Source organism: Astyanax mexicanus, chromosome 23, assembly GCF_023375975.1.
Source record: "Astyanax mexicanus isolate ESR-SI-001 chromosome 23, AstMex3_surface, whole genome shotgun sequence".
NCBI classification, from domain to species: Eukaryota; Metazoa; Chordata; class Actinopteri; order Characiformes; family Acestrorhamphidae; genus Astyanax; species Astyanax mexicanus.
This window is the reverse complement of record NC_064430.1, coordinates 23,140,824-23,168,259: the sequence shown is the minus strand read 5'-3', so window position 1 is coordinate 23,168,259 and position 27,436 is coordinate 23,140,824. Positions and strand designations below refer to the sequence as shown.

General features: G+C 37.6%; 1 protein-coding gene and 1 long non-coding RNA gene across 5 annotated transcripts in view; both read right to left on the bottom strand.

Annotated features, from left to right (window-relative positions):
* Positions 1–27,436, bottom strand: part of LOC111189606 (CD276 antigen homolog) — a 223,566-nt gene that overhangs the window by 153,689 nt on the left and 42,441 nt on the right. The gene's annotated exons all lie outside the window — the stretch shown is intronic.
* On the bottom strand, positions 18,883–24,305 carry LOC125787302 (uncharacterized). Its single transcript, XR_007429244.1, has 3 exons — positions 24,249–24,305; positions 23,813–23,886; positions 18,883–19,176 (listed from the first exon to the last, which is right to left on the bottom strand). It is a non-coding gene; the product is annotated as an uncharacterized LOC125787302 (long non-coding RNA).

Below are 27,436 nucleotides of genomic sequence, written 5' to 3'. Positions count from 1 at the left end.
CAGTGTGTTTAAAAAGAAATATCCTAAACTGAACAGAGGGACCCTCAAAATCGAAAATTGCATTTTATGGCCACTGTGAAAAGGGGAAAAACACAAACACTGGTCTTAAGTTTTATTTAAAAACAGAATATTTTAGTTTCTGCCGCCTTTGAACTGAAAGGAAATGTCGCCCTCTAGTGGTTATAAACCATAAGCACATATAGTATTTAGATGCCGTAGACGTAGGTGTTTCTAATAAAGTGGTCAGTGAGTGAAAGCACAATTTAAGTGTTTCCATGAAAGTGGAATGTAGGTGTTTCTAATAAAGTGGCCACTGAGTGAAACCAAATTGTAGGTGTTTCTAATAAAGTGACCAATGAGAGGAAGTACAGTTTATGTGTTTTCAGAGTGGGTTTATGCTTACCCTCACTGAGTCCTCACTGTAAGGGGATGAATGGAGCTAAACAAACAATAGTGTCCAAACTACTTGTCGAGGATATTTATATGATTTTAGAAGGTAGAATAAAAAGTAAAAAATAAATAAATAAATCATGCTGCAGCAGTTATTGTGCAATTTGGTCAATTATATTTTATATACACTCTGATATAAATTTGACCCTTTCATGTGTAATAAATCATGCACTACAAAATGTTTAAGGTACTAAATATGGGATTAATTACTTAAATAACATTTGCTAGACATGTATTTTGTATTTGTATTTATTTTCCATCAAAATAAAACTGTCTCAGCAATACAAAAAAACACCTGACCACAGTCTCGCAACACCGTAAGTCCCAAAAAAGTCACAGTGAAAATAATGTGTTTTCCAGGTCTGTTTAAGATACTGTTGCTCTTCAGATGTGTTAGAACGTTACTTATGTATTTATTAAAACAGCAATTCAGTGTTGAATTGTGCTGTCACGTTTCCTACCACAGTCCAAACACATGCTGTCAGGTGAATTGGAGATGCTGAAAATCTCCCATCTCTGTGCGTGCGTGCGTGTGTCGGTCCATCCTCTGCTTTGAGATTTTTCTTGAGAGTTTTTGATGCTTTCATTGGAATCATAGCTTAATTATTACAATTTCTTAACTATTTATCCATTAGCGCGAGCGGGACTACATGTAATCTGGATTGATTAAACTCCCGCTCCCGCCAACAACAATTCAATTCTGTCCCGCGCCGCAACATATTCTGACGGGTCCCGCAGACCTGCAGATCTGCAGACCTCTAGTATAGATAACACAGTCATCCCCAATGAGTAAAAATGTTTTCTTTCTTTATTCATACCTATAATTAAATGAAAATTAAAACTATTGCTAGAAAGCTGAAATCTACAGCAACAAGATACAAGTTACAAGAGACAGTAACATTAATCAAAATATTCTGGCTTTTCATAGTAGACCATGAGTCTTGCCCAAATCCCCTAAAGAAGACATACAAACTTGGATTTTATAAACTTTTATACTTTCAATTTTTAGGTTATATATTAGTATAAACCAGCCATCGAACTGACACTTCCATTTCAAAGTTTCTGACACCAGAAATCAGTACAATCCAAATGTAATCCAAAAAATATTAGAAAAACTATTAGTTTACTTACCGATTTCTGTCTGCCAAAAGTCTGTACCGCTGTTTAACTGAGTCTGTTTGATTCATAATCCTGTCGATGAAAATTACACATACACATATACAAACACTTAACAATCAAATGTATTTATGAAAAGGAATAATAATACAGGGAGCTCTACAGCATCACGTACGCACTCTCCAAGCAAGTGGAAGGGGGGGGGGGGCGGGGGGGAAATAAACTATTTAATTTAACAATATTTAAATGTTTTAACAATATTTTTATTTAACAATATTTAAATGTTTACATTATATTTAAACATAAGTAGATAAAACTGTTGGGGACACATTTGTATGTATATATTTTACATAAAAAAATACATGAACCTGAATCACAATAGTGATTTGTGAAAGAAAAGTGAGGAGCAAAAATACTGCAGTCAGTAATTAATTAAATATTGATGAATATCCAAGTATTCACCAGGTTGTGCATTATGTATGGGCTTATTATAGCCTTACAATAATTTTGTATTTGTTTGTTTTAGTTTAGAGGTGCAGCCTTTTACAAAGCTCACTACCTCTGCTCACAGTAAAAATAGTATTTTACTACTATGTTTTAGGCAAGTTTACTGATGTTTTTATTGTTTTACCTACTTTCAGAAAATACATTTATCTCATTGTTTGAATAGAAGATTTCTTTTGAATAATAACACATTTATGCACATTTTATTTTAGTTTTGTTTCTGTAAAATTAACACCAGGTAAAAATTGTATACATATACCCAATTAAATTATGAATGTATAGACAGAAACATGCTCAGAAACACATTGATTTAACAGTTCTGTGTCAAAAGGGTCAAAAATCTAACTAGAATTCTGCCAGAAGCTTATTGTTGCTGGACAGTGAGTAACATAAGCTTTTTGTTTACATGTTACACTTTGTTGAAATGTTTGAAACTGTTTGTATGATAAGTTTGGAAAGTTCCAGTTAAAACCCATGTGTTGTTCATTTTAGGTGGGGAAGTTTAAGAACTATGTTGGGGTTTTCGGGTGACAATAAATGGAAACTGAATAAATTATGCAGCATCTGTTCACAAAATACAAAAATGTAGGCTAATTCTTAAATATTTTGTAAGTAATCATCTTATAATAGGTATTTGTAATCAGTTTTTACTCTGATTATAAATTATGTATGATTTATCGTATGTAGTAAGATACAGAAGAGTATGTCAGTACTGCCGCTGGTTTTACCATAAATATAACAACTTCTCTTCTATATGATCTCACACTAATATCTGAAGTCACTTCAGATATTAGAACTATTGTCAGAATCCCCCCATTGGGACTTCTACACAGACCTGGCAACTTATGACCAAATCCCTATTGATTTATACTTCGGAGTCAATACTTTTTTTTGTTGTTCTGCAGTTTAAACAGCAAAGACGGGAATGTGAGGGCGTGAACAGGCTTGGCGGATTGCAGACTAACTGAAAAACAGCATGATTCATGTAGGTATAGAAAGATTTGACTCATCAGAGTAACCGATTTGCATGGCAAACAGCACGCCTACAAACAGAATATTCAACACATCTGAATGGGAGATTTACTCCCAGTCCAGTCTAAGCTTCTGTCTGGAGACACTGCTGCACTGTCCTGGGGTGGGTTTCCCGAAAGCTTCGTAACGCTAAGAACGTCGTTAACTCGTACTTAAGATTGATCGTTAATTAAGAGTGTTTCCCAAACCATTGCGTAACTAAAGTACTACGTAAACTCGCTCGCAGATTAACGAGTGCCCTCACCCACTCGTTATTGTTAAGCCCCCCCCCAAAAAAAAAAAACAAAACACACACACACACACAAACACAAAAGGTTTACGCAAAATTTTACTATTTATTAAAATTACACATGTAACTGTGAATATTTACAACGTTATAAGTAAGGCCAATAACAGTGAAGAACAGCACAAGAGTACTATTTATAATGTATAAATAATAAATGAAACAATGCATGTCTATTTTAAGCAGTGGACACGTCATTTACACAAGCCAGCCTTAAAGGTTATGAAATTATCGTTTATATTCGTGGTGTATTTATATCAGCCTGTCAAAATCTATAGAGCTGTCTGATCCTGCTGTCATACAGACCATTTGGATAGTGCACTGACGGCATTAGTCAATAGGTAGGCTACTCTGTTTATTAATTTTTTATTAAAGTCACTAAAAATCTTCAAACTACACTACTACTATTTGCAAACGTGCCACGTGCCTTGCAATACCCAGATTAGTTTCTAGTTAAGCGTTTAAAGCTATCAAATCAGCAAAGCCAACGTAACTAGCTCAGGCAACACCACTGAACATGAAGTAATCAAAACTATTTAAACCTTTATCATCGAAGTTACTCACCAGAAAGGGATGCATGGGCCTCATCTTTCTGCTTCTTTTTCTTCTTCTCAGCTCCAGACTCAAACCGTCGCTTCATAGTTGAATTACCATTTAGTAGCAACTTCGCGTGTGAACTTGTCTCCTGCCAAACTCAAGTAGAGTTGCTACTTTAGTTAGGACTAAGGTTGCCAGATAAGTTACGATTTTTCATCCTATTTGTTTATTTTATTTTAAGTTTTTAACTTACACAAATATTGCACTGGACAAGTTTTTGTATAGAATGGCCACATACACTTTAAAAATGGTTAAACATGCGCAAGATTTAGCGCCTCCATGCATTTTTTGATTATTTATTTCACTGGAAAATGTCACATCTGGCAACAACCAACAGAGCAAACCGAGCCGTGCCATTTCAGGCAATAGGGGTGGGGGCATTATATTATGCACAAAAATAATAACGTGCCGCTTTTAAGTAGTAGAGTAGGTGCCCCATGCAATGTTTAAAGACAAAAAAGATGAGCGTATCATAAATAATTCACATTGGGTTTTAAATTTAATAATGTCATAATTTCAACACATTTCATTCTGTCAATTTGGCTCCCTGCAACTGCAAAATGGTTGAGGCCTACACTGTAAAAAGTGAAGCATGGAGCTGTTCATTCAAGCTAATAAATATGATTGAACACATAGTACAATTATTGACTTTATTGTGAAACTCAACCTTTTTGAATTTTGATGTGTCATTTTTGATTCAGACTAAATTAATTACAATTCTGAAGGAAATAAACCAAATGTTTTGGTTCCACTGAAATCATACTCGAAGAAAAGAGATAAGGATGTAATATTTTTAATTTGAATCAAACATGAATTGCGCATGCGCACTGTGGAGCACGGGAGAAGTTGTAGAGAAGTGCTTCAGAGCACTGAGGGAGAGAGGGAGAAAGTGCCTGAACGCGCTCGCGAGAGAGAGAATGAGAGAGGGAGAAAGTGCCTGAACGCGCTCGCGAGATAGCAACGCATGCTATGGTATTGTGGCGTCGGGACTGGAGGGGGGGCGCAAGGAATTATGGGAGCTCACCCTGTTGGGGGAAGTGGGTGTTTTTCTGCGTGTTTATGTTACTGTTTATCCCAGAGTTTCATGTCATGTTTTATTATCACTGTTCTAGTATTATTCATGTAGTTATCAGTTATGTGGTTGTTTTGTGCCTCACCCTTTGTGTGTTTTCTGTGTGTGGGAGTGGGGTTAGCTGCGTTGGAGCTGTAGTTAGTTTTACTTTCAAAAGTGGAATCCCATGTAAATCCAGCTCTTAGTGTCCTCCTCAGAGCAAAATAAAAAGAGCAAGAGAGCACTGAAACGAATCTCGCTGGTAATCCGTCCTCTTCCACGCCACAGTAACTTCTGGAACTTCTGAATATGCTGCCATGTTTTTTTTTTAAGTTCGGTTCAATTTAAATGTATTAGTTTGGTTCCGAAACTGAAATGTAAAGAATTTAACTTGGGTCAAGGTGAATAATTAATATTGGGTCGAGTGAAGTAATAGGGTTTATGTCAAAATAAAATAATAAGGTTGTAACAATTGACTTTATTTAGATTGAGTGAAGTCAAATAGTTTAGATGCAACAAATGGACATCAATTTTTTTAATTTGAGCAGGGCTACACTTTTTACAGTGTAACGCTGGCTGCGTTGTCTGCGTATGCAGAGCGGCGGCCCTGTTATATTATATTATATTATATTATATTATTTCCCGTGTCTGCTGGTGCTCCGGTTTCCTCCCACAGTCCAAAGTTCAGGCTAATTGGATGTCGGATAAAAATTGCACCTTAAGTGTGAGTGTGTGAGTGGATGTGTCTGTGTGTCTGTCTGCCCTGCGATGGATTGGCGGCCTGTCCAGAGTGTATACTGCCTTCCGCTCGATGCCGGCTGGTATAGACTCCAGCCACCCCCCGCGACCCTTAACAGATAAAGCGGTTGACGATGAGTAAGTGAGTGAATGAGTTATATTATATTATATTATATTATATTATATTATATTATATTATATTATATTATATTATATTATATTATATTATATTATATTATAATGCCAACTTTGTCTGTGGCTAACTGGGCATACTGGAATTGACCAATCAAACCCATAAATTATTAAAATCCAGATTCCTGCAGATGATGCTCACGGTCTAAGCAAAGCTGCAAAGTCACCAAGTCCGTGGATTCTGTAATCAGGCTGTTACAGCACAACACAATACATTTCCATGCTATTGGGAAAATCCCTGGTACTGTAGGTCCGGTGGAGGGGACGCCTGCGGTGTCTTTAATCACACCTACACGTATTGTAAAGGGTATCGGTGAATGTGCAGGTAATATTTAATATTATTATTTATTTAGGTGCTTTTAACAAACATTGTGGCCGTTCATCTGGGCAAACTCTGGGGTGTGTCAGCTCGCAAATATATAAATACCAGTCAAAAGTTGACACGTCTCATTTAATGTTTTTTTTACATTGTCGATTAATATTAAAACTATGAAAACAATTAATTGACGCATATGGAATTATCTAGTTAACAAAAAGGTGCATGGGCTTCAAAATCTGACCTAAACCCAAAATCTGACCCCTGACCTAAACCCAACTGAGATGGTGATTTAGGATGAGCTGGAGCTTTACAGAGTGTGTGTGTGTGTGTGTGTGTGTATATATATATATATATATATATATATATATATATATATATATATATATATATATATATACACACACACACCGGAACATACGTATATGTATTATTATATTATCTTTATATTATTAATAATTATAATAATAATAAATAAATATTATTATCAGTATTACTATTAATAATATTAGTATAATATCTATTAATATAATATATATATTAACAAAAATAGTTTTAAAAAAGTAAAAAAAGTTTAATGTTTATTAAACATTTATATATAAACATGACTTATTTATTTAGTCATATGTATCTTTAGGAGTATTTTATTAATGCCAAAGTTCATCCTTTTGTAATTTAAATTTCAGATTATGTATAATATTGATGATTACAACACGTTTTCACATTTTTAGGGTGTAATAGTGAATAAATACTGCATATTGGCAGTGTTGAATCGATATTTGTGGATCGATTGAGCGCGCTGTTTCGGGGGAGGAGTCAACAAAGACGTTCTTTAACCTCCTTCGGTAATTTTCACGTTGCGAAGCTCTTTGGGAAACACTCGCAGAACTGTCTCGTTCTTTACTCACGTCATTCGTTAGTTCGTTCGTTATTCGCTAAGGTTGATCGTTTTCGGGAAACCCACCCCTGATCTGTTAGGACTATACATCTGGAAATTATTAGGTTTATTCTGTTTATTTGGATGCTGTGTTTTATGAGAAATATTAAACCATGTGATTGATTCTGTGTTTGCTTAAAAAATCCCCAGCCAAAGTCAGTCTAAAACACCTCTTTCAGAAGATTAAACAAACCTAAAACATATGTATGGCACACGTTTGAAGCAAATGGCAAAACACCTGAGTGAAATTAATATTTTGTTTATAAGGAATTTTTTTGTCAGTACTGCTATTTTATATTGTAATATTTGTTCTTTTATAACAGTAAAAGAACACCCTCCCGCTGATGATTTTGAAACCTTTTTTGGAACCACAAACAGTATGTAGTTGCACTCCTGCCAGTCGAGCTCTAACCTTTTCACGCTGTCCTCCTTTATGCTGTTATGTTCTCCTGGTTCTTATTGTTGTAATCAAGATTTTTTAGTGTTGACTTGTACACGCTTTGGCGTCTGGTAATTTATGTTTAAATTCCCCTCCAAGGGGGACGTGCTGTGAACAAAAAAACACTAACCCTCCAATTCACTCATACAGCTTTCCCGCGCGCGATTTGCCCTTTCGCGCGCTTTCCCCTCGCGCAAGGTGCCTTCCCTACGCGCTTTCCGCAAAACAGTTTAGAACCTGCCCTTTAGAAGCTTAAACTAGCCCAAAATATATGTCTCATTGACAAAACTGAGTGTACGACTTAGTATTTTGTTCATAAGGGATTTATGATCAGTATTGCTATTTATTTGAAGTCATTAATAATATTGTAACATTAGTGTTTTACTATTTCTTTTATAACAGTTTTATATCCAAGTCAAGAACATTTAATAGTAACATAATTAGCAAAAAAAAAGACTTTTACTTACTCATTTCTGTTCTTGCCCCTCCTGAACTCTATTCTCTCCTCTTTAACATTATTTTTCATATCCTTGTGATTTCTGGTTACATTGTGATTGCTCTTACTCTACCTTTTTGGCTTTTTGCCATTTCGTTTTCATTACCACATGGGTATTTCTCAATCCAATCTAAAATGAAAAAACTAATTGTGAAAAGAAAAATAAAATCTTCACATTTTATTTATTAGTGTTTGTAATGGGTTACCTCCCATAATTATGTTCTCCTGGTTCTTATTGTTGTGATCCAAGGAAGACTGATTTTATTCTGGACTTCCACACGTTTGCCCGCCGTGTTGACGAAACATCCCAGGCAACACCCACTTTTTATTTATTGGCAGTTACGGAAAAAACTGCGAATCTGGCAACCCTGTCTGTCTGCGTCCTGCAAGACTTCAATGAACGCCTATCTGGATTATTTTAATGCTGCCATCTAGTGTGTCTGCAGTATATTGCATTTTTCTGTTCATTTTTTGATTTTTACTGTATATATTACTCTCGCTCTTTTATTCTTGCCTTAATTAAAAAAAATCTTAAGCTGTTCTATAGTTTAATGTATTTTTAATGCAGGTTGATAAATAAATTGCTGTGTGTTTACCACATTGTTTTGTTCATTTAGTTTATATATGAAATACTGTCAAAAAGTACAGAGTAACTACATGCAACAAACCTACCACTCTTTTTAGAAATAATATATTAGAGTTTGCAGGGGTGCTCATGCCATTACAGATCTGGCACTGGAAATATCAGGAATAGAAAAACAGACATAAAAGGGACTAGTTTGTGATGCTTACTTACAGTACACAGTATTTTTGTTTTTTAAGGAATTTACCAAACAAAATAATCCCAACAAACAAAAGAATCACAATTGCAATCACCAGCCAGAAGACATGTGTGACAGAAGAACCTGTAAAAAAAAAGGCATTAAATAAAAATATACACAAGAAACAAATACATTAACACAGTGGCATGCAGGCATTTTGGGTACCCTGGTCAACCTTTTAAGCAAGTTGAGGTCAAGCAGTAATTATTATCCAGTGGTAGGCTCTTACCTATTTGCTTAATTTTAAATCCAGATGGTGACCTTTTTTGGCCAGGCTGTGTAAACTGCATATTATAAAAACATATTGCCCTATGGCTGCATTTATTAAAATAAGAGTTTTAATACCTTAAAATTAGTATTAAAAACAAGCTTAGAATTTACCATCTATGTGCCAGCAACACTAGAGAAAGTAACTTGTTCTAAAGGAGGCATATGTCCAAAGCTCTTCACTGCATAATACTGCTATAGCTGCACTTTTGGACTTTTTATTGGACATGGTGAATAAAAGTTAAAAGCTTACCTGTACAGAGAGCATCTTTGTTAAACTGTACAGTCAGATTTCCTGCTGGATTTGAGGCCACACAGAGGTAAGTGCTGATATATTCAGATATATTCAGAGGCAGTGTGAGGTTGATTTTGATGTCTGAACTGCTGGTGTTGGAGATTATTTTGTTCCCTCTGTACCACGACAAGTTCACCCCTTCCCCATTCTTCACCGTGCACTGCACCCAACAAACGCCACTAGACTTTCCAAGTTTTCTAATGTGTGGTTTGGAAACAGGAGCTTGATGACCAAAGATACAGCACAATCACAAACAAAAAAACTCAAACCTACAAAAACAAGCCTAATTCTCATTCTCAGTTAAAGGAGCACTAGAATGTTAAACTCTATTCATATACAGCTCTGGAAACAATGAGGAGAGCACTTCAGTTTCTGAATCAGTTTCTCTGATTTTGCTATTTATAGGTTTATGTTTCAGTAAAATTAACATTGTTGTTTTATTATATAAACTACATACAACATTTCTCCTAAATTCCAAATAAAAATATTCTAATTTAGAGCATTTATTTACAGAAAATGAGAAATGGCTGAAATAACAAAAAAAGATGCAGAGCTTTCAGACCTCAAATAATGCAAAGAAAACAAGTTCATATTCAAAAAGTTTTAAGAGTTCAGAAATCAATATTTGGTGGAATAATCCTGTTTTTTTATCACAGTTTTTTATGCATCTTGGCATCATGTTCTCCTCCACCAGTCTTACACACTGCTTTTGGAAAACTTTATGCTGCTTTACTCCTGGTGCAAGAATTCAAGCAGTTCAGTTTGGTATGATGGTTTGTGATCATCCATCTTCCTCTTGATTATATTCCAGAGGTTTTAAATTTTGTAAAATCAAAGAAACTCATCATTTTTAGGTGGTCTCTTATTTTTCCAGATCTGTATTTGTCAATAAATAATTACACATTGTGCCAACTAATTTAACTCATGTTCAAACTGAATCATAACCATAATTCGTAAAATTATAGTATTAATAAAAACTTAACAGTCAAAAGTGTCATATTATAGACATATAAAAAAAGACAAAATAGTCAAAGACAAACTCACCCAACACTCTGAGCTGAAAGTCTCTGGTTACAGCCTTGTTCAGTACTGTATTAAGATAAGTTCCAGAATCTGTGGTCTTGAGGTCGGTGATGGTGAGTGAGGCGTTTATTCGGTTCAGATTTAGCCGCAGGTTTGTGTCTCCACTGTATCTTATATCGCTCCTCCCAGGGAGACGCAGACACTCAGCGATACGCTGAGTCGATTCTGAGACGAAATCCCAAATGATGATGGAATATTTTGGTACTTTATTGAAACCAGCACACAATGTGATCGTCCCTCCGATACCTGGATCTGTTCCATTGACTGATCGACCTAAAAAGTGCATTCATGAATAATAATTGCACATGATATTTATGACAGTAAGCTTAACTCAATTTAAAAACATTAAGGGTCAGTTTCCTCAACAGGGATTAACCTCGTAGGACCTGGCGTCCACATGTGTGGACATCATATTTTGGGTTGTCTAGACAGTAGACACAACACTATTTTTTTTTTGCTTTACAAGGGCCTAGTGTCCTCTTATGAGGCCATTATACTGACACCTAGTGGTGGCAGAGGAGTTTAACATGTTACAGGTTTGATCTAAATAAACAGTAAATCGTTGCTGTCCAATGAAAAACACTTATCTCTATTTTTATTGATTTTTGGTTTACTACATAATTTGAACAGACTTACAGTCACTTACACTGTGCCAACATTTCTTGATGAACGGACCAATAAAAACTCTTCAAAATTCTCTTTAAATAAACTTTCATTAACCTTCCATTAAACTTTTTACAAGGTTTACAAGGTTTTTTCTCTCTCCTGTAAAGTTGCTGTTTTGAAGATAAGTGTTTCTCAATGGACAGCGATGAAATACAGTAAATATTTATGTATTTATGACATAAATACTTTATGTCTTCGTGTTGAAGTTAAAGCAGCACTTCAAATGAGTCATGTGATGCTCAAAGAGCACAATTGTTGTTTCTACTTTTGCTTTGCACTTTGGCAAAAAATGCTGCTGTGTTGAGGCACAAAATAAATGTTTTGCACTTCATTACTAATTGCGACTTCATTGTGTTCTATCGAAATATAAAACTAAAGTCTTCATATGTGGACATCATTTTTCTCAGAAACTACATCATGTAAAAAGATAATTCTTTGTTTTTACACTAATCAGGTGCCAATTAGCCCAAAAAGGAAAGAGAAACACAACAGTTCAGGTCTTCTGGAGGTTAAGCATGGGACATGAAACTCTGACACTGTATTACTGCATAAAGGTTTAGAACTTACCAGTCACATTCAGTTGTTTTCTTCCCTGATAAAAGGGATTAAAATCCATTCTCCGGTAGTGTCCAGAATCCCTGACTGAGATGTTATGGATGGTGAGGGATCCAGTGGTCACATCCAGGTCTAACTTATTGAATCTGTGGTACAGTGTACTGCCATTCCGTTTCTGAGCTATCGTTTCCTTGTTGAACAACCAAAGCACAACATTGCTGGCTAGTTTTGGAGTCCCACCATTTCCGTCACTCAGGGTAACATCCTCTCCTTCTACTGCTGTTAACATCAGTGGAGGGCGAACAGCGCCAGTAAACCTAGAGTCTGCTTTTAAAACAAAAATCACCTCAAATACATTACCGATTACATTCGATAGTCATCAACACATTCTTCTTTATATCCACATACATTTATTTTCATGTTCTCAGATAGAATATTAATGCAGACCGAATATTTGAATAATAAATGTTTAAATTTAACTAAAAGAGTCAATGTTAAGTTTATATTAGTGGTGGCAAGTGCATTAAATTCTGTGATTAATCATGATTAAAATAGACAAGTAACTGTATACTGTGGTGACTTGAGCCTTTCTTTACTTTATATTAATATCTTACGTTAAAAATCTTAACGTGCTGAGTATAGGTTTAATGGAGAGCATTAGCATAAAACATGAGGAAGTTCAGACACAGAAGCTTTAATGGGAAATGAATGCTAGTGTAGCATAGCTCACGTGCTCTAAAACTAATGTTCAAAGGTGCAAAATTAATGGTTCCATTTGAATGATTTTGACAGAAAAAAGACAAATATACTAAATTATTTAAATTATTATTAGGAACAACATTTAACAGAGGTTGCACTGCGTTAAATGCCATATCATCCTCATTATAAAGTGTATAAATAACAACAGATAAATAAAAATTGATGCCAACAAAAACCTGTTTCATTTGACATGTTTTAATCAACTTGATGGAACACACCTTTATACCTGTAGCCTTAGGAATGCTGCCCTACAAGAAAGTGTCACCACATAAATTCTTCTACCCCAACTGTGCTATTCTCTTGTCTAAATCCACTTCTGAATGCTTCCTTTAAATCAATATTAATCTTTTGAGATTTAGATTTTTATTTTTTACACAATGCTTCTCAAACACTTTCTCACAATTTTCCAACAAATTATCCCAATGTGTCAACAAATCTTCTGAAATATTTTAATACATCTTCACAACATTCAAACAAATCTTCCCTACTTTTCCAACAAATCTTCTCAACTTTTCCAACAAATCTTCTGAAATATTTGAATACATCTTCCCAACATTCAAACTAATCTTTCCTACATTCAAACTAATCTTTCCTACATTTCTAATACATCTTTCCAACTTTACAATATAAATCTTCCCAACTTTCCCAACACATTTTCCCAAGAGCAATACTACATTTAGCACAATTTTTATCCTTTTTTTTTTTTTTTTTTTCAGCTGTGTGCTGCCTATGTAGCACCATAAGTGTGTATGACTAAACATCAAAAACGTTTAAGTAAATCCTCATACACTGCATACAAGTCAAATCAATCTTACCTGACATAGGTATGATCAGGAGGAGGGCAGCGCAGGTGCACACAGCCGCCGCCATTACCAACAGTAAACTTGTCTGATGTGTATGGAGGAGCTCTCTGTATCTGTACTACACACGTCCTGACAGGTTATTCAGGCCGGGATTCAGCATGTTAATAAGAGATAATTAGGATATTTATTTGTTTTAATTTCTAGTTATATTTACAAACCCAATATTAACATAATTATCATTATTAAAGTGTAACTTCCTTCTGATGTTGCACGTTTGCTTAACCCTTAGAACCCCATTGACGCATATTGCGTCAAAAATCATGCATTTTTTATACAGCTTAATTACTCAGGAATGCGTCAACGCACTAACATGACTCATACACGGTGACAAACAGGGAACCCTATTGTTTCTAAAAACAGCACTGACATCACGCTGAACTGAAGTGTTTTTGAGAAATCTGTTGTGAAATACACCTAAAGAATAGGCTTACCTTCATATTTCCATATTGATTCAGAAACTGACGTGGTCTCTTAATTTTTTCCAGAGCTGTATATTATCACTTATTATAAAAAAATAAAATAAATTTAAAAACACACAAGGCTTTTAAATTTTATTTTTTCAGCAGTATGTTTTGCATAGAGCTTATTTGGTGTATGGAGCTTAGGTCGGGCCCAAAATATCCAGCCTGACCCGTCCTGCCCCATATACTGTCATTATGAGCTCAAACCCTCTTTTAAACCCAACATTTTTTTAAGTAGAGCATTAAAACAGCTTTAATATAAAAATATTTTCAGGCTGTTTGAATGAGCAAAATCTGTTCAGAATGAGGTTCATTAACATTACAACACTGAAGAAGCATAGACCTATTGTTTATGGAAAATGTTTATTAAGAACCGATCTCCGAAAGATTAAAACATGAACAATAATAACAATGATCCACAGCCTAAACGTCGGTAAATTAGGCTACAAGAATGATGTCTGAATGACTTTCCTCTAATCTAATATACTTTTACATGGTTTAAGAATAGAAAATACTTTCTAAACAAACTAACTTTTTTATATTGAGCTTATAGTCTAAGTGCAAAAACACAAAAAAATGTATTAAGGCTATACACTGCACAGTGCTGTGAGTCATTTTTTTTTTAAATACAGTTTCATTTGTTACTTTGCTATACTGTGATTATCATGCCATAACTTTATATGAAATAAAAATAGCATTAAAAAACAGACACCCATGTCCCAGACCATTTTCTTGAGTCTGACCCGACCTGAGAAGAAAGGTGGGAAATCTCGGGCGGAGAAACTATATTATTTAGCAATTAATATCCTTCCTATTATTACAATTGTTTTTTTTTGTTGTTAAATATTCACCATAAAGCTACCAACAGATTTTGCTGATTTTTTATTCCCCATATGAAAACATTTTGGGACCTTTCAAACATAAAGATGATAACAAATAAACTCAAGATGACAGGTAAATCTGCACAGTGTAACACAGCCACCACTTAATATAGTTATTACACTTAGTAATAGTCGTGGGCGATATGTATTGTTTGCGAAATTATCGTGAATGTTGATTTGACGATGTGTAGTTTTGTAATATCGATTTTTTTTTTGTTTTTTTTTTTTAAATCGCCAAAAATTAATAAACTGCATCGTATTTTAAGGCTGTTATTTATATATTTATACATATACATAATGTAAGTAAAAACAACTGATTAACTAAACTCAGAGTGCGTTGTGTATAAAGTAGAGACCTGCACCCGCTGGACCCAATGCATAGTAGTGCAGCGCAGGGCAAATTTTGAAAGCTCATTGCGGGCGGGTGAGGCAGACGGAAAGTCTCGGAAAGCTAACCTTAGCTGCTCTTCCTTTCGTTGTGCTGGTTCTGGTTAAGCTGGTGCTTTGCCAGTCGTTACATTTTGTTTGTTTATTTCTTTGTTTCTGGGTGATTTATTGTATTTGGTGTCGTCGTCCAGACGCAGTTTATTTACTTTATTATTTACTTATTTATTGTTTTCCTACTTTTGTGTGACGTTTTTATTTTTCATCTTTTGCAATTCGTTAGATTATAGTTTCGTTAGTATTTTGGGTTTAGTTTAGTTTGTTTGTTTTCTAATTTTATTTGTTTTTGCGATGTATTATTCATTTATTTTCCTTAAAGAGAGGGCCTTGGCCTGTGTCTTGTGTCTTGGCCTGCAGGCCCTGTTTGCTTTCAGTTGTGTTTGCTTTCAGTTGTGTTTGCTTTATTGTGGCGTTTATTTGTTTGGGTCTGTAGGTGGGTTTTGTTTAGTTACTTCTTTTTTTTTAGTTCTAATTGTTTACTTTTTAGTTTGTTTTGTGTAAGAATTTATTTGTTATTTTGGTTAAATATTTCTGTTTATTTGAATATTTTGTCATTGCAGCTAGCTTAGTGATGTGTTCAGCTAAGTACATCACTTTTAATTCCTCAAGCCAATGACAAGAACTGCCTTGAGCAGTAACGCGAACGTCGGAATCATGCGGGAATTGCGGGCGGGAGTGGGACTGAAAATCATATTTTTTTGCGGGAGCAGGACTGGAAATGCTGTCCCGCGCAGGTCTCTAGCATTAACACGCCCTGTCCTGCCGGCGGGCCAGAAAAATATCATAATTCATATCTGGCTGTGTTTGAGTAAGTATAGGCTCAATATAGACACCCAATATGCCATTTTAAAGCTAAGAATCTCTACTTTTCAGTCACATGTATTTCGTTTTAGAGCTGAAAGCGTGCGCTAGACGGTCCGGTTTGTGATAAAAACACGCTCTTTGATCCGCCCGGGGTACCTGCAGAACACCCCCCACACCCAAACAGAGCGAATCAGCACCTACCTGAGAGCACTGCTTCAGAATCCACCCAACCATCAGAAAATCCATCAATCCAGTCCCCAATAATCCCCATTTATGTCTGAGAAGCGCTCTTATAAATCCGACACAGATTAAAACTATTGGAAACTCCAGCGCTGTGTTCTGAGACTTTCCCTTTGTTCTGGAGCGATCAAACTGCGCATGCGTGTTACCATGGTAGTTGGGCAGACTGAGAGCCCCCCCTCTGCCCCCCTACATATCGCAAAAATCCAAAAAAATATCGAGATATTTTTTTTTGCCCATATCGCCCACCCCTAGTCTATACCATTCTCTTATCAGCACGGTCTTTAACTGTCGCCACTTTTGAGCTGCCTGTAAATTGCTTAACAGCTGGAATAATATTCCATTTTACGGCTGTATTTAAAGTCCATTTTACGGCTGTATTTAATATATATTAACAGGAATTTTAGTTAAATAGTATATTTTATGTGTATCTCTGGTTCAGGCGAGCTGACGGGCGCACGCGCTTAAAATCACACTTTTCAAATTCAAAAATTAACGGAAACCCAACGGATCAGCCCGAGCCCAGAAAATCTGAGGGACATTCAGTGATTCTCTATATAAATCACGTTTAACTCGCTTAATTTGCTTTAGTTGTTTAGAAATAATTTGTTTTAAAACGCTATAGTTACCGTAAAACCCCTGTAATGTTCTTTACACAACGTTTGTGAGATTTTTTTTCCTCAGTTTACCTCACAGGATCAGCTAACAAACTAGTTAGGTAAATATAAGCTAGGTTAACAAGTTAGCTTAGCTAGCTAAGCAGTGGTATCCAGCTAAAGCTTCACTGCTAGTCAATAAGGTGAGTTAGCGTTAACTGATGGTAAAAAGAACTTAAAGAAGAATGAATGATCTAAAATCGGACAGTGTAGATAACCTATCCTAGCTAACCTTTTATTTTCCTATTTTATCTGAGCTCTAGCTTTGAAACCACACAATTCAAATTAACAACTTCAGTGATAAAGAAATGCACAAACTGTTTGAATGTACTATTTTTCTTATACATTCTCTACACTTTTTCTTATATTTAACTGAAATATCAGGAGGTTTTATTATGTTTACTCCATGTTTAATATAAAAGATACATGTTAAAAGGGGGCCGCTTACTATTCATAAAAATTAATGTAAAGGAAGCAATAGCTTGACCATCACTTTAAAGTGTGATATTTGCTGTATCATTTTGTATCATTAACATTACTCTTAATTCCCTCTACTTATTTTTCTTTTGTAAAGGAGATAAGATAAGGAGATGTAATGGCTAGCAAATATTACCTGAAAATATAAGCTGCGTCCAGAAACCTTTGCTACTCTTCCTCTCCTCCTCCTTTCCTCATTTTACTCCTCCTCTCTTCCTCCTGTTTTAATTTTCCTTTCTTTATCCTCTTCCATTCCTTTTCCTCCTCTCCTCCTCCTCCTTTCCTACTCCCCCTTATTAACTTTTATTCTATTTTCCTGTTCCACCTTAAATTCTGCCTCTGGCATCTGTTGCACCATTTAAGGTGGACCAGGTAAGTTCATTTAGGTTTAATGCTTGTTATAAAGAAAATGGTTATAAAACATTGAAATTACACATTAAACTATATAATATTGTGGTTATCGTAATTTGTAACAAGGAAAATACTCAAATTTGCAACCTGTAGACAAAACTTACTGTTTTTATGGGGACGAGTTACACATACAGTCAAATTAGCCAAATTAGTAGTAGCAACAGATCAATTGACCCAGTTATGAAAGAAAATTAACACTAACATTCATATTCATTAACAAAAAATAAATTATTATGAAGTATGGTATTGAAGAACACATTTATTTTGAGTCAACATGCTGCTGAATATAGCTGAATGTTAGGCTGAATTAAACAGATTTTAGGAAGTGTGAACATAACTCTGAACTTAAAACATAAAATCTGAACCTAATAACTAATGTTGGTGGTAAGTTTCAGAAGATTTATGGTACGTTTGTTCCTCCTTAGGTCCTTTTACGGCAAGTACTCCTGTTCTGATTTACTGCCCTATGGTGTACCTACACTGAAAAATCATCCAGACAGAAACCTCTGAAATTTCTTCTCCTTGTGAGTAAACAGGTCTAATCTGCTGAAGTCAGTGGGTTGATGTGTGTCACTGAAAGAATATACATTCAAAATGATATATATATATATATATATATATATATATATATATATATATATATTGTAGAGCCTGGGAAGCTTTTATATAGTTACTTATTGTAAAAAAAAAGAAGTGAGAAAAAATAATTAGGCAAATATTTAGGCATGTCATAAAAACCTTTTTTTATTGATTATAATATATTGTCCCCAAATAATTTGCAGTAAATATTGCCACTGAGAAAATTATAATTTAATACCAAATATAATTATGCAATTGCATTTTTTTCCAAGAAGAATAAACCTTGATAATTAAGAATATTCAGACACTAGAATTGGAATATAAACAATGTTGAAATATTTACATCAGTAAAAAATAAAAGGAAAAAACGACATTATCCAAATTGATGAGCTCTCTTTATTAAATAAACACAATAGGTGATATTGAGGCCTTTATCATATGATAAGTTGATAATGTAATTATCGCGACAGGTCTTGTCTTTATTTGTTTATGTGAACACACGGTATGATTCGAAATACAAAAGAAATATATGTTTTATCGCGTGAGAAAGTGAAAAGTGGTTATTTTAAAATCTTCTCAGAGAAGATTATTTCCTGATTTTGAAAATGGAGGCAGTGTTTCTCAGCTTTGTGTGTTTGGCAGTTGATGTGTATAGTGACCACACGTGTGGTTGATCCTACAGAACAGAGCTAAGCTGAGTAAACTCCACCACAGTGAAGGTGCTGCTTCTGCGGCCGTTCTGTTGCATCACTGTGTACAGCTTCTGAAAAATAGATACAAAAAAAGACTTACATGATTCAATGTGGATGTCTGCATGAAAGACACAATTAGAAACATTTACTGTTACCCACCCTAGTAAAGCTTTTTAATTAGGTGAAATCAAAGAAACTCATCATTTTTAAGAGGTATTTTTTTCAGAGCTGTATAAGCATTGGATTAAGGAAAAGTGATAACTATCCATGCGAATATTGTGGCGTGGAAGAGGAAGGAGGACACGTGAGACTTATTGCAAGTACTCAACAGCTCTTTATTTACTGGCTTGCCACTCACTTATAGCCTTTAACAAGGTTAGAAGAGCGAAACCCAACTGCCACACACAGTACCAACACAGCCAGGTCCCTAAACCTTCTCCCTCCCTACTCTACGGTGAATGCCCTAGCCGGCACCCATCTGCCTAGCCCCTCCCCATAACCTAGGAAACGGGGGAGGGGCCAACTACGTAGGCTAGGGCACACAGCACACATACACACACACAGAGGCGGGCACACAGAGACAGGCACACACAGGCATACAGCAGCCACACACACACACACACACAGACGCCACATAGCCCCCCCCTCAAGGGTCAGCCATCCCGGCGACCCCACAAACCCAACATAACCCCGTGAACAACAAAACACTGTTTTTTTTTCTTTTTTTTTACAATTATTCACACACAAAGTCATTCAGGTGGGCGGGCGGCCTCCTCACCCGCGGCAGCCTGGAGGGGCCGGGCAAAGCGCCACCCGCCAGCGGTTCCACCGAGTCAGAGTTCTGGACAGGCTCAGGTGCAGGGCCGGCAGGTTCTGCACCGCCGTCCCCAGTGTCCAGCAGTTTCGGCCTATAAGGGGCCAGCCTGTCCCGGTGCACAATCATTCTGCGCCTGCCCCACCGGATCCTGTACACCACCTCCCCAAGCCTGGACAGCACCACGCACGGACCCACCCATGCCGACTGAAGCTTCGGGCACAGTCCCTTTTTACGTTGAGGGTTGTACAGCCAAACCCTCGCCCCCACAGATAAAGGCTCCCCAAAGCAGCGCGTATCATACGCGCGTTTCTGCTTCCGTCCGGCAGCAGACTGGTTCGAGCGCGCGAGCCCGTGCGCTAAATCCAGTGAGGACAGAAGACGCGAAACGAAAGTGGGCGCGTCCGTAGCGTGCTCGCCCCCATCAGGAGGCGCCCCGAAATCCAGAGCCACCGGCGTCCTCAGCTCGCGACCAAACATAAGCAGAGCCGGCGTGAATCCAGTCGTCTCCTGCACGGCCGAGCGGCAGGCCAGCAGCACGACCGGTAGATGTGTGTCCCAGTCACGCTGGCCTTTGCTCGACACCATGGCCAACTGCGCTGCCAGCGTGCGATTGAAACGCTCCACCAGCCCATCACTCTGCGGATGAAGGGGCGTCGTCCTTGTTTTATGTATGCCCCAGATGCGGCAGACCTCCGCCATGACCTCCGACTCGAAGTTCCTCCCCTGGTCGCTATGCAGCTCCTCCGGAACCCCAAATTGGCAGAAGAACTCCCGCACCAGGACATCTGCAGTAGTGACCGCCCCTTGGTCTGGCACCGCGTAGGCCTCCGGCCACTTTGTAAAGTAATCCATCGCCACTAAGACATAGCGGTTCCCAGAGTCCGTCACCAGGAAGGGGCCCAACACATCCACGGCCACCCGCTCCATCGGGCCGCCGCACTGATAGGGGTGAAGTGGGGCGCGGGGCGCCCTCGCGGGGCCTTTCTTGGCGGCGCACACGTCACAGCAGTGCACAAAGAGCTCCACATCAGCCCTGCACCCAGGCCAATAGAAACGTTGTCTCAGGTGCTTCAGGGTTTTGGTAACGCCAAAGTGCCCAGCCCCAGGCGACCCATGGACTCCCCGTAGGACCGAATCCCTAAGCGCCCGCGGTATCACCACCTGAAACACGCGCCGCCCATTCGCCGGATCCTCCCAGGTATGACACAGCACGCCATCGGATAAGCTAAAGCTAGCCCAGTTGGAGCGCAGCGCTTTAGCGACCGGACCCAACGGCACCACCTCCTCCCACGACGGCGTGACATTCGCCTCGAGCGCGTGTACGGCCCACATTAAGTCGCGATCCGCCCGTTGCGCATCTCGGATCTGTTCCACGGACACCTGGGCCACCACTACACCGCCGGTCACAAGCATTGCGCTTGTGCGGAGGAGAAATCCGCTGAGACTGCTCATTGCGCTGCAGTCTCAGCGGATTTCTCCTCCGCACAAGCGCAATGCTTACAGTCCATGGCCACACACGGCCGGCGCGACAAAGTGTCCGCGTTACCATGGCTACGGCCCGGTCGGTGCACAACCTCGAAGCTAAACTCCTGGAGTCTAGATATCCAGCGTGCGAGCTGGCCCTCGGGCTCGCGGAAACGCATGAGCCACTGAAGCGAGGCGTGGTCGGTGCGCAGCAGAAACGGGACCCCATACACATACGGTCAGAAATGCTTAAGGCCCTCGACCACCGCAAGTAGCTCCCGGCGCGTCACGCAATAGTTACGCTCCGCCTTGTCTAGGCGGCGACTATAGTATGCTATTACGCGCTCTGAGCCATCCTGAACCTGTGATAGAACCGCTCCGAGGCCACGGTCGCTCGCATCAGTATCCACAACGAAATTCTCCGACATATTCGGATACGCCAGAACCAGAGCATTGCATAGACGGCTTTTTAGCTCCTCGAACACTCATCCGCCGTTATCCTCTCCAGCTGTTTGATTTCCCCTGCCAGCAGCTCCATATCATCCAGCAGGGCCACTTCTGACACCAAATGTGGCGTGGAAGAGGAAGGAGGACACGTGAGACTCATTGCAAGTACTCAACAGCTCTTTATGTACTGGCTTGCCACTCACTTATAGCCTTTAACAAGGTTAGGAGAGCAAAACCCAACTGCCACACACAGTACCAACACAGCCAGGTCCCTAAACCTTCTCCCTCCCTACTCTACGGTGAATGCCCTAGCCGGCAACCATCTGCATAACCCCTCCCCATAACCTAGGAAACAGGGGAGGGGCCAACTACGTAGGCTAGGGCACACAGCACACATACACACACACAGAGGCGGGCACACAGAGACAGGCACACACAGACATACAGCAGCCACACACACACACACACACAGACGCCACAATATAATTTACTCATGCAAAATCTGGTGCTTGGACAATGCTGCTGCCAGTGACGTACAGACGCTATGGCCCAATGTGCTTGGGCAACTGCCCTTTGCCGTCCTTGGCTGATATTGCCCTTCCGAGGGGAGGGGAAAAAATAATATAGGCAAATATAATTTCATATTTCAACAATTTTTTTTTATAATTCGTAATTTTGATTAACGTTTAGTAAAACAAAATTTTCAGAGTCAATCATTCAGATTCAGACACCTCGAGAGAAATTCAGACACCTCACTAAAAAAAAGCGCAGCACACGACCGGCACTTCAGCCGAATAGCAGAGACAGTTTGAAGATGCCGTGGGAGTAGAGCGACTGCTCTGAAGGTGAGCTTGAAATGTAGCCTTCACAGTATTACAAGACATGATCACAATCAACTTCTCTAAAATCGGATGTCGTCGAGTTTAGGACGTTTAGTGATCCTAAATAATCTGACAGCACCTACTGTGCCACGTTTAGGTAGCAAAAAACCCCCGACAGCCAGCTAGCTTGCAGTAAACGTTTTACATGGCTCAGGTTGTTTTGTGGGAGGCTAACCAAACTAAGTTACATGCAGCTGAAATTTCATTTTATCAAGCAAGATGAATGTTGGACATAAAGCACTATTCGAATTATTCACATGCACGTTGTGTTAATGCAGAAAATTAGAAATGCCCACGGAAAAGAGGCAAATACAGGAGAGAGAGACAACATAAGGAGGCAGCTAAAGGAAGCACATCTCTGCAGAGTTGGCTGCGAAAAAAACAAGCAACAGGCGAAGCAGAGAGACTTTGCAGGATTATAAAGATAGAAGACAGTGGGTTAATTGATTAAGCATCCTCATATTTTAGCCTATTAATTTTCCTCATAATTTCATTTCATTTAAGATGAGGAAGAAGAGCCACAAACCTCACATGAGGAAAATGTGGATCAGGAGCAGACATTTAGGGCAGGTAGGCACAATGCTGATCATCTCTGATATATGATTAATACATGTTTAAAAACTAGCAAGCCATATCATGCTGTATACATGTTCAACATAATATAAAGTAAAATATTAATAATAATTATGACAGTAAAATCATTAAAATACTACTTCTACTACTACTACCAGTGGCGTGCACAGACATTTTGACGGGTTAGTGTTCGGGGGTGGGTGGCTTTGCGGTTGCGCGCAGGTTGTCTTCATTTTTTGACGGGGGATGGGGAGGGGGAGGGCGGGGTGTTGGCGCGCACAGTTCATAATCAGTTGTCGACGGATGGGTGGGTGGGGGGGGGGCGGGGGGGCGTCCGGGCGCGCACAGGTCTTACTTTTAGTTTTAAAAGGGCACTTTGCTGCATTAGTCATCAAACCTAATAAAAGACATATTCTCCATGATGCAAATTGTCATATTTATACATTGCAATGTATAAATATGACACACCACTGATTAGTATAGCTGCAGATCTTAACTAAGTGTGTGTAGACAAAGCACAATAACCTTTAATCTGCTGGACTCTTCATTCTGCTGTAAACCGCTGTTTGGAGACCTACTGCTGTGGCTTATAATGAAACCTGCAAAGACAGGAAATCAAGCAAGGGTAATTCTTATTACTCTCAATACTACCAAAACACAATACAGTACAATACCAAAACAATACAATATTACAATATAAACAATGCAATATAAAATCTTATGCATTTTGATCATTCAAATTTATAAAGCCTATTCCAACAAGTGTCATTTGATCTATAGTTCATTGTTCATTTTGATATAATTTCATCTCAAAACATACTGCAAGTGTATGTATGAGTATGTCAGGTATCCTAAACTACACAGAACTGTTAGTATTAAAACTTAACATTGTGAACAGTGTTTATTTAACAGTGGATTGATTTAACTGAATGTGAACACAAATAAAGAAAATATAACTCACCTGTTACAGTAATTAGCAGAATGCACATTATCAGGCCAGACAGGATAAGAAGAGTTTTCCAAAGTCTGATCTCTTCATCTTTATGTTCTATCTCATTCTGTAGCTGCTGATTCGTTTCCATTTGGTTGTGATGGTCTAAAAAAGTTAGGGAAATAAAATTTTTCCAAACTTTAGAAAATGAAATATCAGCTCAGTTTCATATGAAAAGTTAATGTAGTGCTTAAAGTGATATGCCTAAAATTTCTGATAACCATATTTTAAGCCATTTGCATTATACACAGTGTTTGTTACAATATTTTAACACGCAGACTAAAAGCATCTCTTGCATTGTGTTCTTAACTATTAGAATGTGATGCATTTGTCTACTTAAGCAGGAGTAATTACACTCTTTTAAATGAAATGTGCTGTTAGTGTTCTTTAGGCACATGTGATATTCAAGGTATGTTCAAAAAGTCACAAAAAATTGTCACAATACCCCAAAGTCAATTTATGCACAATTGTTGAGTTGTGTGGTTTAATGATCCCAGATATAGAACTTCTCTCACACAAAGACCCCGGTCATTTCAATGGCTATGGAATCAATGAGGTTATAACATGTCGACAAACTTCACCTACATTTTGGTGTCTAAAAGTCACAGTGATGATGTTAGTCAGTAAATGTTAGTTCAAATATATTTATATATATAATTTATATTCTGAAAAAAAAAAAAACAGGTTAAGAGGTATACACAATTATGTTTTATGAAAATGCTAAATGCATTTTGGACGATATATTTTCCCAGAAAACATTGCGATAATTTACTATTTTATGTTGCTGATTTAAAGATAATACAATAGCATAGTATTGCAATTACATAATTTTCAAAACAATAAACTTTTTATTTAAAAAAAAATATTAATGTTTAAAACACAAAAAAAAAAGGCTTTACACATTTTTTGTATGAGTTGGAGTCAGATTTGGTAATAAACTGTCTGACAACATCATTTCAAGTGGTACATTCAGCAAAATATTAAGGTGGAGGCCTTCGAGGCCATATCCATATGGTGCAAGATGAGCTAAAAATTAAATTATTGCAGCAGGCCTAGTGTTAATGATTATTTATTTTGCCGTTAGAAGTTGTTTGTTTGTTTATAATTTTTTTTTATTAAATTCTTCATATTTTAAGGACCCTGGGTTTAAAAAAGCAAACAAAAAATCTTTCTCTAAATCTAAATTAAATAGATATTTGGAGATAAGGGACATCTTCATAATACTTATATCCATTTATAGCTCCAGTTACTGTAATCTAACCCATATATCTGTACACTTTTTATTTGAAGGTTAAATGTACTTACCGTCTGCATGCAGTTTGGAGTGAAGTCTGGTTCCGTTGCTAAATTTCTGTGATGACTCTGGGTTCATGCAGTAATAAATTCCTAATTCATTCACTGTGATATTTTGAATAAACAAACTACCATTGTACTTCAGGGAGAATCTTTCTCTGAAGGCTTGGTCACCGTAAACTGCATCCGTGGTCATGCATGAAAAAGAGCGTAATATAAACACTGTGGGATGTGACGGCTTCATCAGAAACCAGTGAACGTTCCCAGCTTTAATCTCACACTCTAAATTCAAATTCTGTCCCAAATCTACCAGCAGATCATAGAAACCATCTGAGGTTCCACAACACAGCAGCAGACCTAACAGAAGAAAGAGCAGCACAAACAAACAGCAGATAAAAAATATTAAATACTCAAACTGAAATCAGCTCAGATCATTTTTATAAATTAAAGAAAATAACATTGTAATTTTTACTCACAGAGGTAAGTTTGAACAATCTTCATGCTTAGTTTAGTGAGGAACTGCTTCTGTTGAGTGTCAAACGCTTACAATAAGAAATCTTCAGAATATGAAGTGAAAGGAAGTGGGAGTAAACAACCACAAGGTTAAATCTCACACTTATACACGTATGCGTACACGCACACACAGACAGCATTTTTTTCTGTTCTACAAATAGTGTATCTTAAAGGCCAGGGCCCTATCTTACACCTCGCCAACAGTGCCAAAATATGAATATCTGTTAAGAAATAAAATTATTCTTTTAACCAAAAAAATGCAATTTTCTTGAAAAAGAATATCTAATGCTAATTTTGTGCCAAATCACAAATACTGATTCTGTTGACATCACCTGTCAGATTTGAGTCACTTTCATTTGTTGTCCTAAATTCTATATGTATCAGATCCATGGAATTAATTGCTTTTACGCATTAGCATTAGCGCTACGTGCTTCTCTCTCGTACCCACACATCTCTTGGTGCAGCTGTGTAGCTATAGCTGCAAAAACATCAAAAGCAAACCGCCTGGCCTTTTTTCTCCACCTCGACCTGAGCATGAACTTCAGACCAGCTGTTTACTCTCCACTCCAGCAAAAGATGCTCCACATATGAGCTGCTAACACTGCATCCATTTTCCTTTATAAAGCTACGAGTCGTCTCTCAAATATGAGGATTTGAAAAATTGTGGCATGTAATGTGAACATAGCCTTAAGGACCAAAAAATATCAATATGTGATGTGGGCCTTTTAGAGTTCGTAGCAATATTTTCTGAGTTTGTTTCTTATGTAATATGTTTTAACAGTGCTTAAATTTGAATATTCTTCATATTTCCCTTTGTAAATACCTTTCTCATATACCACGTTTGCTCACAGCAGGTGAATACATTTTGGTTTCTCGCTCTGCTTTGTGTTCTTAATATATATATATATATATAAGTTTTATATATATATTTATATATAACAAGTTTTAATATTGTAAACACCATATTTTCATGTTAAAAAAGTTATGAATCATTACTTTAGACACAGGTTGTTGACACTTTGTTGACAGTAGAGGAACCTGTTCAGCTGCAGTATGACCATTTGTTCATAGACATTGGTTTAGAATACGCTGGAAGTAAATGTTTGCTAACCATATTTGTGGGTTTTTTTTAGCTACACTGGACACCCAGGCCTTAGCAGTAGCGCTTGCTGCTGAATGCAAGGTAGGCGAAGCACGGAAAGCTTGTGGCTAACCAGACTGGGCTACTGAGAAAATAGTACAAAGGTCTAGAGGAAACATTAAAAAACAAAGAGCGGTTTCTGTCATGTGTTGTAGAAAAGAAAATGAAAGGTGGGCTACACCCACCTCTCGTCCGGGGTACAACTCCCCTA